Consider the following 17,727-nt stretch of genomic DNA (forward strand, 5'->3'; position numbering starts at 1 on the left):
CATCTAGACATGGATTGCTTCTCATATGGACAATTATGTTGCGTGTTCTAGAGTCAGCAAACCAGACAATCTCTATATCTGCACAGACAATGGAACAACAAAAAATATTGTATACCCACAAGCATTGTGAAATTAAACATATTAGAAACGCGCGCTTTCTCTTTTCTTTCTTTTCCATTTAACCAGACTTAGCCACAGCAACGCGTGTCCGGGTACAGCTAATTCTATAATAAATCAAGACCACTTATTAAAATATGATGTATGTGTTCTAGAAAAGATATCTAATAGCTAATATATGAAATCAGTTCATTTTAAATTAATACATGGTAATCAAAGCATTATAAATCATCGTGTTTCATTACATTTTATCCTCCATGCTTCTAATCCAAAGAACTCTTGGCATTCTTAGTCTTGTATTTCCCTCCCTCTCTTGTTACAATTAATTCCTCATGATTCAAATTTAAATTTCTCATTATTCTTAAATCCGTGGTTCTTTACTGTCATGATTTTAAGTAAGATTATAAGCATTTTTAAACAGCCAAGTTTTTAGTTCACATTTGAATCTTTTTCTATCTTGTATCAGACGTAGCGTCTCAGATAGTGAATTCCAGAGTTTAGGACTAGCTATGGAAAACATACGATCTCTTATTTGAGTCAGGTATGCACTCCTTATTGTGGAACAGTCAGAAGTCCTTTATGTTGTGATCTTAATGTACACTGAGGTGTATGTATATGTAAAGTCACCCACATCAGCCCAGTGTCACTTGAGTGAATAATTTTGAATATTAAAGTTAATACTTTGAAATAAATTTGGGCTTGTACTGGTAACCAACCAGTGCAGTGAAATTGATGCGGGTTTAATGTGGCCAAATTTCTTAGTTCCTAATAAAAGTCTGGCAGAAGCATTTTGTAGTAATTGTAATGGTTTTCGGCTACATGTGGGAAGACCCAGTAATAGAGAGTTACAGTAATCTAAGTTTGAGAAAATAAGTGTTTGCAGTACTGTACTAAACCAATATTAACAATTCTATTCTCTTTCTTGTATAATCTCAAGCTGAAGTCAACTAAGAGTCAGGTAAGTATCACTTTTAATTTACTCTAGCTGTATCCCAAACTTGTATCCAGACTTCAAATTTGTATTTTAAGTAATTGAGTCTTTGTGGGTTATATTTTTCTCTTCCAGACTCTGCTGAAACAAAGAGAGTCCTTTTATGGTAAGTATCTTTGTCTTGCTGGGCTGTGTTTGTCTTTTTCTCTGTGTGGTCTGTCTTTTCTATCACTTTCCTATTGAGCTCATTAATTTTTACTAGTCTGGCCAGATCTAGGTTGTGTCCCTCAGATGCGTGTGCACACACTTATCTGTGGTCCAGAGGCCTTGGTCTGAGCTTTGTCTGTTGCTGTGCAATGGTCTCAAGCATAATCATGTCTCCTCTAGCGATGGGCCCTGAGGTCTTTGGCGGCCGGCCTTCCTCTGTTGGTGTCATCCTCCAGGGGAGTACCTATTACCTGTCTATAAGAAATCAATAATAATGACTTCCTTTCTTGTACAGAGTATCTTCCTCAAGCTAAAAGTCTTTCTAGTGGAACTGATTATATCTAGTTATGGAAAATAAAAAGATAAAAACTTTCCTGCCTTTAATTTCAGGGCAACAGCATTCACTTTTTCAATTTTTAAATCTTCACACTCCCCTCTAACTTGAACAGGTTCTATTAGACTGCATTCCTATTCAGCTTTCTTGCCGTTAACAACACTGTGGGCCAGATCTTTGAACCTACGCGTGGGCATAGATTTGTGCGCGCAACCTGGCACGCACAAATCTATGCCCTATTTTATAACATGCACGCGCAGCCGTGCACATGTTATAAAATCCAGGGTCGGCGCGCAAGGGGGTGCACACTTGTGAACCTTGCACGCACCAAACCCTAGGGGAGCCCCAGTGGCTTTCCTCGTTCCCTCGGAGGGAACTTTCCTTTCGCCCCCCCCCACCTTTATTATTTAAGTTGCGCCTGCCTTTGGGCAGACGTAGGTTGCGCGCACTGGCTGAGTGCCGGGGTGCAATCCCCCGGCCTAGCAGGCCTTCGGAGGCCTCTGGCCACGCCCCGCCCCACCCACTCCCCGCCCCTTTTTTCAAGCCCTGGGACATACTCACGTCCCGGGGCTTGCGCACGTCACCGAGCCTATGCAAAATAGGCGCGCGCAGGAGGGGTTTAAAAGGGTTACGCACATATATTACGCACGTAACCCTTTTAAGATCCGCCCCTGTCTGTTTTGTCTTTTCCTTCCAGGGCACAGCAGTCACTCTGGAATCTGGAATCAAACTTCTTTTTTTCTCTTCTCTCTCTCTTTTAATCCTTTCAGGGACATAGTAAACGTAGTGCTACTGGTTCCTGAAGTTGTCCCCTCTGAGCAGGCTGGATGCACCACAAATCCTCTGGAGTCTGGCAGAGCAAGTTATCAGCACTTCTGACTTCTCCAAAGTCCTCCTGCTCTCTCCTAAAGTACCCACATGCAGACCCTTTTTCTTCAGGGAGCAGATCCCTGCGCCACTGCTGTCGCCCAAGCAGTTCCACTTTTAAAAGCCTCTTACTTCCTGCTACCACTCTCAGCTTTCCCAATGACGAGGCAGAGGTGTCAGCCATTTCTATTTAATTTTTAACATTTTTTTTTAGATGTGCTGCACTGTCCCAAATATGATTCTTAGGGGTTGTTCACCTCAATTTTAGTGTCCCTATGCTGGGCAAATCACTACAAAAGCCATGATGCTAGCCCTCATTCTTTTGAGCTTGCTTCAAGGGGTATTCAGTGAACTGCAGCCAGACCTGACGTGGATTCCAGGCTAGAATGGAACTCTGGTACAGGGCTGATCCGGGCCACATTAGAGTTTCAAAACACCCATGCACAGGTGATGGGGGCTTGTATTGGACAACCCAACACTCAAAATTGCTCAAACATTTAAATTTCAATTGTTTTTCCTGGGGGGGGGGGCTACATGGACTTACCTTCCAGGTCTTATCTTTCTTCCAAGTACCTTTCCCAAACAGCCAAGGCTATCCCAAGAATCCTTTCTGATGCAACTCTGGCACTCCTGGGTGGGCTGAGGGTCCTGTCACTGTGTGTGTTTGCACAGTTCTCCTGCCGCTTGTCTGCGCCCCCTTCAACCCTTTGCCTTTACTTAATTTATTTTAATTTTGTTTCTTTTATTTTACTTTTTATTTCTTTCTCTGCCCTGGCGGTGTCTGCTACCACTGCGACCTGGCCCTTTAAGGCTTGCAGTGGTGATGACATCATCACTGAGCCTGTTCAGCCTGTCGATTGCAGTGGGAGCTTTCCCAGGTTCCCCTCCGCTTTGTGCTGTCACCCTGGCCAGTCCCGTGTTGCTTCTGAGCAGCAGCAGCAGAGGATTTCTTCACTGCCATGGCTGTGGGGTGAGCCATAGCAGCAGTGTGATTTTACTACCACCAGCCCCTCCCCCCCCCCCCCCGAGGGCATGAAAGGACTGTGGGAGGCAAAGGGAGGGCCTCCCCATGGCCTCTTGCCCTGCTTGCTTCTCCCCTGCTCTTGCCATTTTGCCCAAGGGGGCATGGATGCTTCCCCAAGGTAAAACATTTGTTTTTTATTTTACATTGTTTTTTTTATACCTGTCTGCACAAGTGAAGGAAGAAAGCAAGTCTGACCTTAAGCAGATGCAGAATCTGGTGCACTTCAGGTACACACAAGGAGGCAGGCTCCTTTTGCACGCTCCTTCAGCGAGCGAAAAAGACATGTGCCACCAAACAAAACATGGTGCCTATCTGCATCCTCGGTCTCCTCTCAGCCCGGAGGTGACATTGAAGGTGGGTGGGCTAACAGTCCCACTGGTCTAAGGGAAGGAGCAATGGTCCACTGCACAGACAATCTTCAGGGCGATGACAGAGCTCTCAAGATGGAGAGGGAGCAATACAGGAGCAGCATTCAGGCCGCATGATGGAAAGATGAATCATGGCCATTGATGGCTTGGAATCTAGGGCCCATACCAACACATAACACCCCCCATCTCCTTTATAATCTACGGAGACCGAGAAGCTCTCACCCCAGCTTTCTCTCTCTCTCTCTCTCCCCGGCCTGCAGGATACTGAAACAGGCTGTCTTGAAATGTCATGAACTGCGATAAACCTTTCATGAAACAGGCTGTTCGTGCAGTGCGATGATTCTTTGGTTGTTTATCGTGCACCGCGAAGATGTTTTCGCGATTCGCGAATACATTTGCGCAAATCGCGAAAACATCGCGGCACGCGAAGTTTCCCCGCTGCACGAAAAAAGCCTCATTTGCATGGGAAACGCCCCTTAATGCGTTACCAATGCGATATTGGAAAATGAGGCCCCAGGTTTGTAACACAGAAAATTAGATTTTGTTGTCTGGACCACACTGGAAGTTCCTTACCATTTTGTCTTATTGGTATTGTGTGTAATTGATTTGTTCTCTATTACATTTACGTACTACATTTAATATACTCCATATGATCTTGCTCAAAGTGGGTGATTATGTTTTATGAGAATGCTCTTATACTATTCCTCTTTTTAATATACTTTTTTAAATTGTGTTGAATGCTTAGTGTGGAATAAAATATTATAAACGCTTCTTTTATAAGTTTGTTATTTTGTAGGGTGGGGGTGTAATTTGTAGATTTTCTTTTGTTCATTGATTTCTTACCTTTAGCATCAGGGAAGATAGGCAAGATCTTTATGATCTGTGATGAGCAATGCGGCTCTGAAATCAGCTGCCCAACCCCCAAAGATACATTTTTGTCTGAAGATTCTCAGGAAAAAGAGAAGTCATTAGCAGAAAGGATCACCACTGGAGCACCAGTGGCTGGAGACTGCTTAATATACCTGGTGCAAAGTCATGTCAGGCTAAGGGAGTACCTTGACGCTTAGGAGAACAGAAGGGAAAAAAGAGGAAAAATAAGAGTATTTAGGAATGGTCTTTGGGGGTAGTATGAAAACTGGTGATGGTAGGGCATACCCTTACTGTGCCCAGGGTCTCCAAAGCCTCTGCTAGAGTTTCAGGTCTCTGAGCAGCACAATCAAGAAGTTAAGGAAAAGCGATCAGCTATTGGCCTATGAGAAGACAAGAGGTTTTGGACCAGTGGATATAGTAGGTTAATTTTTGGCATGAACACTAGTAAGAACACAAAAGATAGAAACTTTGGTTATAAAAGTGTTGTGACCTTGGTCGCAAAAGTGTAGCCTTTGGGTCTAAGTAGGTAAAAAATGTGTGTGAAGTATGTGTAGATTTAATCCTAGATGATGTCATACAGTGACATCTAGGGATATAAAGAGGGAAACTTGCAGTGAGTATGGGGGTCTTTCTTTTTCCATTTCCATTTTCTTTTTCTGGTTGCTGTCCATGGAGGGAGTAAAATCTCTATTCTACCCCTAAGGCTTAAGGTGCACATTCTTTTCTTGAAGAGCATCTGAGGTATGGGAGCAACCATAAGGAAAATGGTTGGTCATGGGAAGTTTCAACTTTTATCCTAAGATTTGGACTAAGTGAAATGAACAATCAGGGGTAAACCCTCTGGGTTCATTAGAAAGGAGCTATTATTAAAGTGTGGAGTTTTCCAGTGGAGTGAGGTTTGGTGGGGGGGGGGGGGGGGAGGTGTAGAGGACAGTGTTTAATGGTGGGTATCTTCCTCCAAAGGGGATGGGTTTAGTAAGGCATATAAAAGTGCCTTCCACGAGGCACAGGGCAGAAGCTAAGGAGGAGTCGAAGGTGTTCTTGGCAGAAGTTGTGAAGAGAACTTTGGAGTGAGGGTTGTATTTGCTGGAGTGAATAAAGGGAGTTTACCGACCTGAAGAATACAGGCCCTCAGTCTATGAGGACCCTTGTTCTGCTGGAGGAATCCCCAGTTTGATTGTTATAGGTTTACCCTTTATTTTCTCCCTGAGGAGCCTGGAGGACAACGGGAGGGCCTCAGTGGGAGGTTGGTGGGGCAAGAACTGAGGATTTGTATGAACTGAAGAGAACTGAAAGCAAGCTGTGAATAACAAACTGGGAGAGTTTTGGGGAACTGTGGACTGCAGTTTTTTTTTTAAGTTTCTCTACTTTCCTTGCACTTTTTTATCTTTGGACTATTTTTTAAGTGTCAGTAAATTCTTCTTTCTGATTTGGAATAAACCATTCCTGGGGTGGAATGAAGCTTATTGAACTATGAGACTCCTCGTGGGCCTTATGGCAGTTACTATCCGCCGCTGGTTGAATCCTGATCTGGAGCTGCAGACTGGTTTTTCCAACTCTGCAGTGCCTAACAGTAACCCCCATGTGAAATGAACTGTACTGAGTTTTTCCACTTTAAAGTAACTGTTGGCTGTAAGTAGAGTAGATTTTCCAGAGTTGCTGATATTTCTTGTGGCTATTGCTCACCTGTTGACTTCACTGAGGCGGATGAGGTGAACTTGTCAAAGATTCCTTTATTCTTTTTATTCTTTGATATAAATAAATTTGTCATTATTGGTCTGGACTGAATCCTGTCTCCAGGGATTTGGTTCTCCTGAGGTGTATGCATCCAGTGGCCAGGTGCTCAAAGAAGCAGCTATTCCATTTGGGAAGGGAAAATGTCTCTTCTTGCCACAGATGGAGAAACTGTTTCTCTCTTCAGTAAACAAAAAAGGAGAAGGAAGCACTGTAGCCCTCCACTCTGTCAGATTAGCACAACAGACCAGAGCATGTCAGTGAGCTTTCTCATGCAGGGCCCCTTCCCTCTGGAACACATTCCCACACAAGTTGTGATTTATGTCTTAAAATCAGGGTTTTGCAGAGGCTTTTCCTGTTTAAATCTAAGATGAATGAAATGCTATTATGTGAGTCATCGTTTTATTGCTGTGTTTTATGATTGGATATTAGTGTGCTCCATTGTTTATGTTTTATTATTGTAACTGTGAAATGTTTGCAAGTCTTCTGGGGTGTGTAGAAGGGAAGGCATCTAATAAATAGAGATGATGACGATGAAGTAGTGATTATAGCAATCAGCTGTGAAGCAGGGTACCCAGGGTTGAAATCCCTCTTCTCCTATAGACTTTCCCTGTGACCTTTGGCAAGTCGCTTTATCTCCTGTTGGGGGAGAGAGAGATTTGGTTACTGAGGTATGGCAGTGTGATTAGGGCAGGTGTTTGGGTATGGGGGAGCTGGTAAATTGAGAAGCTGCATCAGTTATTTCCCTGTCTCTGTGGGGAGGGGAGGTATGGGTGTGTGAGGGTATGCTGGGGACTGTAGCAGGTGTGTGGGGTTGGGGTTTGTATATATGTGGGGTGTTTTGAGGGATGGGATGTATGAGACTGTGTGTGTTTATGGAAATGTGGAAGAGACAGCTGAGGGGGGATATGATAGAAGTCTTTAAGATCATGAGAGGTCTTAAACGAGTAGACGTGAGTCGGTTATTTACACTTTCAGATAATAGAAGGACCAGGGGACATTCCATGAAATTATCAAGTAGCACATTTAAGACTAATCGGAGAAAATTCTTTTTCACTCAACGCACAATTAAGCTCTGGAATTTGTTGCCAGAGGATGTGGTTAGTGCAGTTATTGTATCTGGGTTCAAAATAGGTTTGGATAAGTCCTTGCAGGAGAAGTCCATTAACTGCTATTAATCAAGTTTACTTACCGAATAGCCACTGCTATTAATTGCATCAGTTGCATGGGATCTTCTTAGTGTTTGGGTAATTGCCAGGTTCTTGTGGCCTGGTTTGGCCTCTGTTGGAAACAGGATGCTGGGCTTGATGAACCCTTGGTCTGACCCAGCCTGGCAATTTCTTATGTTCTTATGTTCTTATATGGGATTGTGTATATGTAGTGGCTGGGTGAATGTATGTGTGTGGGGGAGGGAGTTTGGCTATGTGGTGGGTGTGTGAGGCTTCTGGAAGTTAAGTGTCGGATATGTGTGATTGTGGGGGTTTGACTGTGGCGGGGGATTGGTGTGAGGGAGGTATGTATGTGGAAGGGCAGTATAAGGGGCAGGTTATGGGATGTCTCTGACTTGCAATTGTGCAGGACTGATTTTGAAGGTACTTTTCGGAGCCATCCATCTCCAACTGCTTCAGTAATCTTTCCCTGTCTCTGATTGCCGGTGTTATGCCACATATCTGAAATGTGCGTCAGGCACCTTTCCTTGGAGCTTGCTCTAATTTTCTGGCAACAATAAAGAATCTTTTCATTTGGCCTTTCTCCTTTGTCTTTTTTTCTCCTCTTGACATTTTCTTAGCATGAACTTCATTTAATTTGTTCATTCTCTGAATGTTACTGCACGCAGCTCTCTTTTCACTGATTAAAAAAAATGCCCATTTTGAAGTCACTGCTACAATCTGTTCTAGGTCTTTCTACACCCTTAAAAGCAAGCAAGTGATGAAAAGTGGGATATCTGTCCTGAGACCCAACCAGATTTCTTGGTAGCCTTAATTGGTTGCTTGCACTTCTGAAACGCGGGGAGAGCAACACTAGAGTTGTTCAATTTGTGATGGAAGCGTTGGAACATATGGTAATGGTAGCACAAACCAGCAGTGGATGTGGGTCTTATTTGTAACATTAACTCCTGGCTTTCTGTCTCCCTGGGTGTTCCATTCAGAGCACATCAGAGCTTCCTGAATGCAAAACGCTGTCCTGTAACCTGATGCCAAGATCTTGTCCTTTGGGGACAATGCCCCGGTCTGCTGATAGCACACGATAATGGGATTAGGATGTACAGGGACACTGAAATGGCAATTGTCCTTAAAATAGAGAGATTATTCTTGAATGTTGTTATAGAAACTCTGCAGGGTTTTTTGTTTTGTTTGGTTTTTTTTGGGGGGGAGGCACAGGGTTGTAGACCTAGACAGTGCCAATGACAGTTATTTTACACTGTTGCATACATTTCTACCTCGTTGCCTGGGATATTTGAAAATCTGTGAAAATAATAAGAAAAAGTGTGAAAAAGAAAAGTCCAGTGTGCTTTTCTGGAAATCCTGGGGCTATGTTTTCACTCCTGGAGATTTCAGAATCTCTACTTTTGACATGCAAGCTCATTCAGGAGCCCTGAGCCCTCTGTGGCGGTGGCACACGATAGCCTAGGAGAGGGAAGGAAAAGGCTGAATGCAAGCTGGATTATAATTGAATTGTGCTCAAATGCTGATTTGAGAAGCCCTATTAAAGAACATTGAAATGTTTAAATGAAAGAAACCACAAAGCCTGCAATGGCTTAGATGAAATGTTTAGAAATTATAGCCTTGAAAGATATATTTATCAAAATTGTAAAAAAGAAACAAAAAAAACCCCAAAACCCTAAAACTTACAGGAAGTCCTGAAGACCAAATAATTTGTGTGTGTGTTTTTATTTTTTGCAGGGACTGGATTCCCGTGACTCTGCTCATGGATCAGTTAATGACTTCCAAAGACTGAGCACCTGTTTATAAGAGATGTAAATGAAGGTCTGGAATATTGATTGTATCCCATAAGGGAAAACACTAGGAATCTTCATATGTACATGGAGAAGGTCATTTTCAAGGTAATTTCTAAAGGTATAAAACATGTTTTACATGTGTAAACCAACTGTCTGATTTACTGTCTGATCAACTGTCTGAATATTGTCAAACCCTCAAAGCAGCTAAATATAGCGCTATCTTTCTGGAAAAAATAGATGCCAGTACTCACATGCAGGATGCATAGGGGCTTTTTTTTCAGAGAGATCTCAAGGCAATCAAGCAGGTGAAGGGAAAAGGTGCCCATACTCAGTAGAACCACCATGTACCCCCTGAGAATAAGCCCTAGCCAAATGCATGGTTTTTTCAGTGTTCCAACATTTAATCACATTGAGTAGAGGCATTCCTGGGGGCGTGATCAGCTCAGGGGAGGAAAAGTACACTTGTAAATTGCATTTTCAAATCTACACATAAGGACATTAGTTTTCAGCTTTAATTTTTCCTGGGAAATTCAATGTTATAACAAAAATTAATCTGTGAAAAAATGAATTTGTTATAACAAACAGGAAAATAATAGGTGGAAAAGTAATTTTTCTGCTGGGGTTTTTTTTTTTTTGTTGTTTTTATAACCTTGAAATTCCCAGGAAAAATAAAATAAAAACTGAAAACAAAAGTCTCTATGCACTGCGCGCTTTTTAAGTGGTCTCCTGATGTCAGAAAGATCAGGTGGTAGTAACCACTTGCACGCTGCACCCATGATATCCTTCAAAACGAAAGTCTGTGCTTGCTTTCCCTCTGAAAATCGGGCTAAAACGTCAGGTAATAAGTACACACAGACTTTGCACCCTGGGAAATCATCATGCGGTTGGTGTTGACAAGAGTCCGGATCTGGCTGGTGATTTTGGCCTGCTCTGCTGCCTTGCTAGTGGGCGCTGTGGCCTCCCATACCCAACGAGAAACCTGATGGCCAGAAGCGTGATTACAGTGACACGTGGTCCCCTTCTGCTGTCTGCGTATTTTTCACACAGTTCCCTTATCCTCTTCCTGCTCTCTTGGAACCTCTCCCCCCCCACCTTCAGCCGCCTCTCCTCCCCGGTTCTGCCTTTCGGCAGGAGGTGGCCAGGAGGCAGAGCCGGGGAGGAGAGGCGGCTGAATCTGGGGGATAGGATCCAAGAGAGCCGCAAGAGAATAGGGAACTGCACGTCATGTCTCTGCCAACTCAACCTCTGCCACAGGCCCCAGCAAAAAAAAAAAAAAAAATAGTCCTGGGGTCTTGCAGCCCGTGATTCTATGGCAAGAGGCACAATCACCCTAGCAACGGGCAGCTCACAGAGACACCTTTATCTCAGGACTTTGTCTGGACCCCCTAGCCACCAATAAGTGAGTATAACATTTTTGATTATTCACAGGAACTGCTGCAGCTTTTAAATTCTGGAGCAGGGAGAAGAGAGAGTGTGTGAATGACTGGACATTTGTGTGAGCAGTCAGTCCATGTAAGTTTTGCATGTGTGACTGATCTTTAGTGTGTGTGTGTCAGTGAGCATGTGAGAATGTATGTGTGACTGATCATGTGTTTCAGCATGTAGGTGTGATCGTGTATCAGCGAGTGAGTGTGAGTTACTGATCCTGTGTGTGTTAAGTGTGAAAATATGTGTGACTGATTATATGTGTCAGCATGTATGTATGAACGAGTGTGTGTGTCAGCTCTGAGAATGGGCCAGGGGCGGAACCCAGCTCCACGGCACGCCCTGATTGATCGCTGCTTAAAAGGAAGTGGTCTGACCCCACTTCCTTGCCTTCGCAATCGGGTTGATCACGTCGTGATAGCTAGTTTGCCTTCCTGTTCCAGTCTCTTGTTCCAGTCTTCTATTCCAGCGTCCTCCTTTTCCTACGTCTACCCAGGTAGTACCATTCGGACTGTCTTCTCGGTACTGACCTCTGCCTGTTACTTTGACTACGTTTGAACGCCGCCTGGATTTGACCTTTGCCTGTTTCCTTGACCACATCTGAATGCTGCCCGGAACTGACCTCTGCATTGTCCATTGTCCATTGACCACTTCTGCACACTGCCTGGAACTGACCTCTGCCTGATCAGTGACCACGTTTGACTGCCACCTGGAACCTGACCTTTGTCTGACTGACCATCCTCGGACTGATCACTGGTATTGACCCCTGCTTTGGCTGACCACGCTATCCTTGACTCTGGCCTTGATCCTCGCTCTTCATTCAGAGACTCTGTTCTGGCCTTCTCTGGCTCCTGGACTCCCTTGTTCATGGTGGGCACACCCCTGAACTTTATCTCTCAGAGATCCTGCGAGGCCCACCTAAGACCAGGCAGCCCAGGTAACCAAGGGCTCAACCTGAGGGAACCCCGGGTTGCTATTGATGAAGCTCCATCTAGCCTCTGTCTCCTCCTGTGCTCCGCCTTCTGGTGGCAGGCGCTCTCTGGGTCCGACCAGGGAGCCTACCAATCCTGCACCAGGCCAAGGGTCCACTTCCCAGCGCAACATATATGAAAGCAAAAAGAGAGCCTATGCAACCCCAAAGAAAATCAAAAGTTCTTAGGGGAGAGCAGGGGATTTTTTTATCCTTATTAGTTTTAATTTTTGGGTGTTTGATCTGTCTGTTGTTTTGAAATATTTTATTCTGGTATGGGAAATTTTTAAAAAAATGTTTGAGTTTATAATTATTGGATATTTTATCCAATTGTATTGAAATATGTATTCTTTTTATTAGTATGGTTTTACTATTATGATTAATGTATTTTTCTTTATTTTATTGTTTGATGTTTGATGAGAAATGGTGGCTAATCCGTTTTTCCATTGTTACAGTGCATACAGAGTATGGCTTGTTTCAATTTCCAGTTCAGTTTAGGTCTGTACATTTCTATTTTTACTTTATGGTTTCTTTATTCTATGTTTAGTCAGGGTCTATATGTTCTACACATGTGACCAATTATGAGGTATTCTGCTAGCATTAGTTTCTGTGTAAATTGCTATAGATCCATATGTTCTGTTTTCCTAATAGGAGGTGTAATTGGTGTTTCGGGGCCTGGTATAATATTTGCAGTGTTGCCTTTTCTTAGATAGGGTTGATACTGTTTGAGTGCTGGCAGTTAGTGCTATTTTGGTATGGGAAGAATACTACATTGTAATTGTAATTCAGTTTACTCAAGGCTTCCTGAGGACCAAGTGCACACCCACTGCATAACAATAGGCCTAATACCATATGGACTCCAAGTGTCTCTTTTTTTTTTTTTTTGCAGGGTTTTCTGGTTGGCACCACTGCAGTTCATGTAAATATAATATACATGTTGCCGTAAATTATATTTTTACTTCAGAAGACTGTACTTTGAATGTCTATCATGTAGAATCTGCTAAACATAATCTATAATTGTGTGTGGGAAGGGTGCAAGACTGTAAGGTTCACCTAGGGTGCCTTATACTCATGCACTGGCCCTGACTGCACTAGCTTCATGCGGAAAAGTAAGATTCAATTTCAAACTTTGCTGCTTTAGGTCAGTGGATGTCCCCAGACTTAGCTGCAACAGTGATGTGTGCAGTCTCAGCAGCATGGATTACTTCTGATCCTTCCTTCCCTAAAGTAGATAGGCATAGATGTCAATTGATTCATAGCTTCTTCGCAAATAAGGATTACATTGTAAGTAAGTTATAGGGGAAGTTAGTACCATTGCTGCAACAAAAGCTGTATATCTACTAGGGATTTGCATTTGTGGGGGGTTTTTTAATTATTTAATCTTTATTGCTTTTTCAACAATTTTACAAAGACACAAAACTTTGCAAGTGAAATACCATAGGATTAGACATGTTAATATCTACTATCTATGAAAATATGATAGATAAACTTTATGATAAAAAAATGTATCCTTATTACTTATACATGTCTAAGACTACACATCATAGAGGCAAATATGCAGGAGGTGTTTAATTTGCAAAAAAGGATCAATATTTAAAAAGAAAAGCTAACAAAACTTATTATATCGATTATCTATGAAAGGTCCCCAACCTTAATCTAATCACCTCTATTCTCATTTTCATTGATAGAAACCTGTCTTCTTGCACTCAAGAACTCTTGTAATTGGTTGACTTCAAAGAAAATATATGTTGTTCCATGCAGATTCAGTACACATTTACATGGGTATTTTATAACCATAACAGCTCCAAATGCCATTTGTTTTTAATAACTGTGAAAAATGCAATGAAGGAGGCCATTTTCGGTTTGTTCTGAATGCAACAAATCAAAAATAGCTTCCTATGGAAACACCCATTAATAATTAACTCCTAATGTACAAAGCCTCAAACATCAGGCTAAATTTGTACTGTTCAGTGCAAGTGCTTTATATTTTAAAGCACCCACTTATGTTAATTAGATATACAACATGCTAATGAACTTATTTAGTCATTAGTATGCTATCCGTTAAAGTTCGCTGAGCAGGAGCTAAATGTAACACATACTTTTAGCATGTTCCCATCTCCACCGTAATTAAACTAGCACTAAGACTCGCTAATACATCATAACGAGATTGGCTCCTTGCCTCCCTCCCACAACCCCACCTGTATATAGTAAACTATCTCTGTTCTCCCCCCTTTATTTTCCTATCCCCAGTTTTTGCTCCCTTGTTATAATGTAACTTTATGCTTCATCAAATTTTGTCTTTTGTTAATTGGTTATGGTTAACTGCTTAGTTCGATGTAAACCGAGTTGATTTGATTTGTATCAAGAAAGTCGGTATATAAAAGTCTTAAATAAATAAAATAAATAAATATTAAATTATATCCTGTCAAGGAGATGAAGTAAACTCTTTGCACATCAATTCAGCAACACGCTATTAGTTTACTATTATGGAAGGCCAAGTCCTTGACTTTCCCCCCAAAATGTTTTAACCCCCATGAAATATTCCCTGCCAAAAGATACATACCCATCCTACACTACCACAAAATCTCAAGAATCTCCAGTCCCTCCCTCAGGGCACCCAGATTTCCTCAGGAGCCCTCCTCAAATCTTCTTATACCCTGAACCCACTCAGGACTCCTCACCCAAGACCCTTTGATCACCCCCATTCACCCATCTCCTGTTCCATAGGACCCTTAGAAAAGGGACCAAGTGCTGAATCAGAAAGAGAATAATACCTTACCACCTACTGGCTGCACCCAGCAATGATTTGGCACCACCAAGCAGGGCCTTGAACTTTGAACCACTTGCACAGATGCAGTTTCAATACAAATGCCTAGTAGACTACTAAGCATCTATTTTGGAATACCTTGCGGACGATGCAATTCAGTGCGCTCAGCCAAGCGCACTGTTTAACCCATGGTTGGATGCGGGTTTTGGAAATGCATCTACAACCCCTTATTCTATAAGGGGTTTAGCACGTCCAAAAAGAGTGGCCAACCCCCGTAAAACTAATAGCGCCTGTGATGAGTGCTATTAGCTATTCTCCCCAGATCGAAAAAAAAATGTGCACCTGACCCGCACATTTTTACGCTCAGAAATGAACGCCTGTCCAGAGCAGGTATTAATTTCTGAGCAGCCCCAAAATTCTGCCAGATTTAAAATAAATAAATAAATAAAAGAAGTGTGCCGGCGGTCAGGTTAAGAAAAGGGACGCTCAATTAACGAGCGCCCATTTTCCTAACCCATAGCTGTGCACAAGTTAGGAAAACGGAGGCTAGTAAAATTGAGAATGCATTTTCGTATCCCGCTGGCAGCCACCTCTCCTTGGCAGTATGACCCCTCATTTAAATTTTCAATCACGGGCCCAGGAGAGGTAGCTGGGTGGTGTAGGAAAGCAGGCGCTCACCACTGAGCGCCCGTTTTCCGCACAGATTTACTGCATTGGGCCCCTTGTGTGGTAAACATGGTGACATAATATTACTCTGGAGCAATTCTGCCTAACTGCGCAATGCAGAAATTCCACAGAATTCCCCCCAATGCAAATTTTACCTTTAATGGCGCAGCAAGGATCCTGAGAAGAGCCACTGCAGCGGTGTGCAGGAAGAGCGCGGGCTCGCGAGAGCCCAGCGACGTGCTGATCCTGCTCATGCAGCCAGCCTCAAGAGCAGGAGTCATTCAAGAGCTGGGCTCGGTGAGCCCCTGGAACAGGAGGAGACAGTGAAGAGCAGATCGAGGAGGAGCCACATAGTAACTGGCAGCTGAGTCAGACAGCTAGAGCCTGCAAGAAGAGCAGGCTGCATGAGCAGCAATATAAACAGCCAGCTCTTGAGCCTGCAGGCCGGGCAGAACATTGGCATCTGGCTCTTGAGAGCCAGGCTGCCTGAGCAACAGCAGCAGCAACAAGAGCCAAATCAGAGCAGGTGGCAGGAGGCTAGATTGCCCAGCACGTAGGTCCTCAGCCTTTGGCCAGACCATTCGTGTCTCTGCTAGCATCTTGCCATCTGTCTGGACCTGTAAGTTGTTTTTGGTTTTTTTGGTTTTTACATATGCAATCCCTATCTCTTTCCACTGTTTCAGACCCATGTTGTCTTCCTCAACTTCCTCCTAACCCTTCCCAAGCCTGAATCCTTGCCCTCCTCCAATTAACTGCCTCCCCTCAATCCTACATCTTTTGCCCTCTCCTAAACCCAGGTTTCTGTCTCCCCCTCCTCTGCCCATATGCCAGGTCCTCTTACTGATGCCTCCTCTGCATCCACTTCCTTTTCTCCCAATCCAGGGTCCTCTCCCCCGTCCTATATCCTCCCCTTCCTCCATCCTGAGTCTTTTCCCTATTCACCTCATCCTTAATGCCATCAAACCATCCAGATAGCATTCACTGCTCCCTCAGACACTCCTCTGTTGCATGCAATATAGAAAGATAAAAACATGATGGCAGAAAAAGACCATATGCTCTGTCTGGTCTGCCCATCTACACCAACTATTCAGCTTTATAAACCTTGCCATTCCCTCAGAGATCCCCCTGTGTTTATTCCATGCTTTATTGAATTCAAATATTGTCCTTGTCTCCACCGCTTCCACTAGAAGCCAGTTCTATGCATTTACCACTCTCTCTATAAAGAAACATTTCCTTAGATTACTCCTGAGTCTGCTCCCTTCCTCCCTCATTCCAGAGCCTCCTTTCCTTTGAAGGAAAGCCACCTTCTGTGCATTGATACCTCAAAGAATTTAAATGTCTCTATCATATCTCGCCTTTCCTCTAGGGTATGCATGTTCAAATCTTTAAGTCTGCCCCCATAAGCTGGAAAGAAAATAATAGGTTGTACGGGAATGGAGGACAATGATCAGCAAAATAAATTGCTTTATTTTGACAAATAAATGTGCAGAATGTTTAACTTTTTGGTGCAGAATTCCTCCGGGGGTTACCATATTAATAGATCAGAATGACAAATGGATGGATGCATTAGCTTGCTCAATTAAAAATAATATCCAGAGCATTTAGCACTAAAAGATTCTCAGAATAATTTCACCCCAAAAGATTTTCAAACTTGGTTTAAAACAATGAGTCAGCACCATTTTATGTCTGCATTTCCCAATACCAGTTCTCAGAGCTGTTACTTTTAAATTAATTTGGCTGAACTAGTATTTCCCTTCCAGAGAGAGATTAGAGAGTGGGCATCCACAGTGCTTACAGTTTTTACTAATTTGTGGTTCACAACAGTGAAACATGAAAAGTGCCCCACTGGGCAAGTTGGAGTTTATGTAATGCTCTTATTATTTGGTATTAATGTTAAGTGCCCATTGGGCAGTCTTCTGAGGGTGTTTTCACTGCTGTCCCAGGATGACAACTGAAAGTTAAAGTGCTGTTAATAAAAGGATAAGGGAATTTAAAAAGTGAGCTCAAGGTGGCAAGGAGGAAAGTTATAGTCAGAGTCACAATAACTTTTTTTTTATATCTTCCAGGAATGCTGAAGATTTTACCACTGAAGTCACTTTTAAAGACCTGGTTTTGCAGGTTTCTTTGGCAAGGGTAAGGTGATAAATATTAGGGATGTGCAATCGTTTTTTGACGATTAAGAAATTCGTACGATATTTCCTAAATCGTCATGGATCGGGAAACTGATAAAACGATTGTACTTTCCCCGAATTTTCGTAACAAATCATTTTTCGGCTTAGTGCGCACTAACGGGAGGTAGCACGCACTAACAAAAAACTGTTCGTTTTTGTTAGTGCGCGTTAATGGGAGTTAGTGCGCAGAGAGCCCGCTCAACGGAGTTCCGGGTTTGACGTCACTGGGAGGAGCCGGAGAAGGACGATAAAAACTGCCCCCCTGCGGCGCTAACCTGAGGCAGAGGAGAGGTTACCTTGGGGTTCCAGCTGGTGGA

The 17,727-nt window shown here is 43.0% G+C and overlaps 1 long non-coding RNA gene across 1 annotated transcript; it reads left to right on the top strand.

The window, feature by feature from the left end:
- Positions 1–1,181: 1,181 nt before the first annotated feature.
- Positions 1,182–17,372, top strand: LOC115086164. Its single transcript, XR_003855118.1, has 3 exons — positions 1,182–1,214; positions 9,356–9,516; positions 17,306–17,372. It is a non-coding gene; the product is annotated as an uncharacterized LOC115086164 (long non-coding RNA).
- Positions 17,373–17,727: the final 355 nt, after the last annotated feature.

This window comes from Rhinatrema bivittatum, chromosome 2 (assembly GCF_901001135.1).
Source record: "Rhinatrema bivittatum chromosome 2, aRhiBiv1.1, whole genome shotgun sequence".
Taxonomy (NCBI): domain Eukaryota; kingdom Metazoa; phylum Chordata; class Amphibia; order Gymnophiona; family Rhinatrematidae; genus Rhinatrema; species Rhinatrema bivittatum.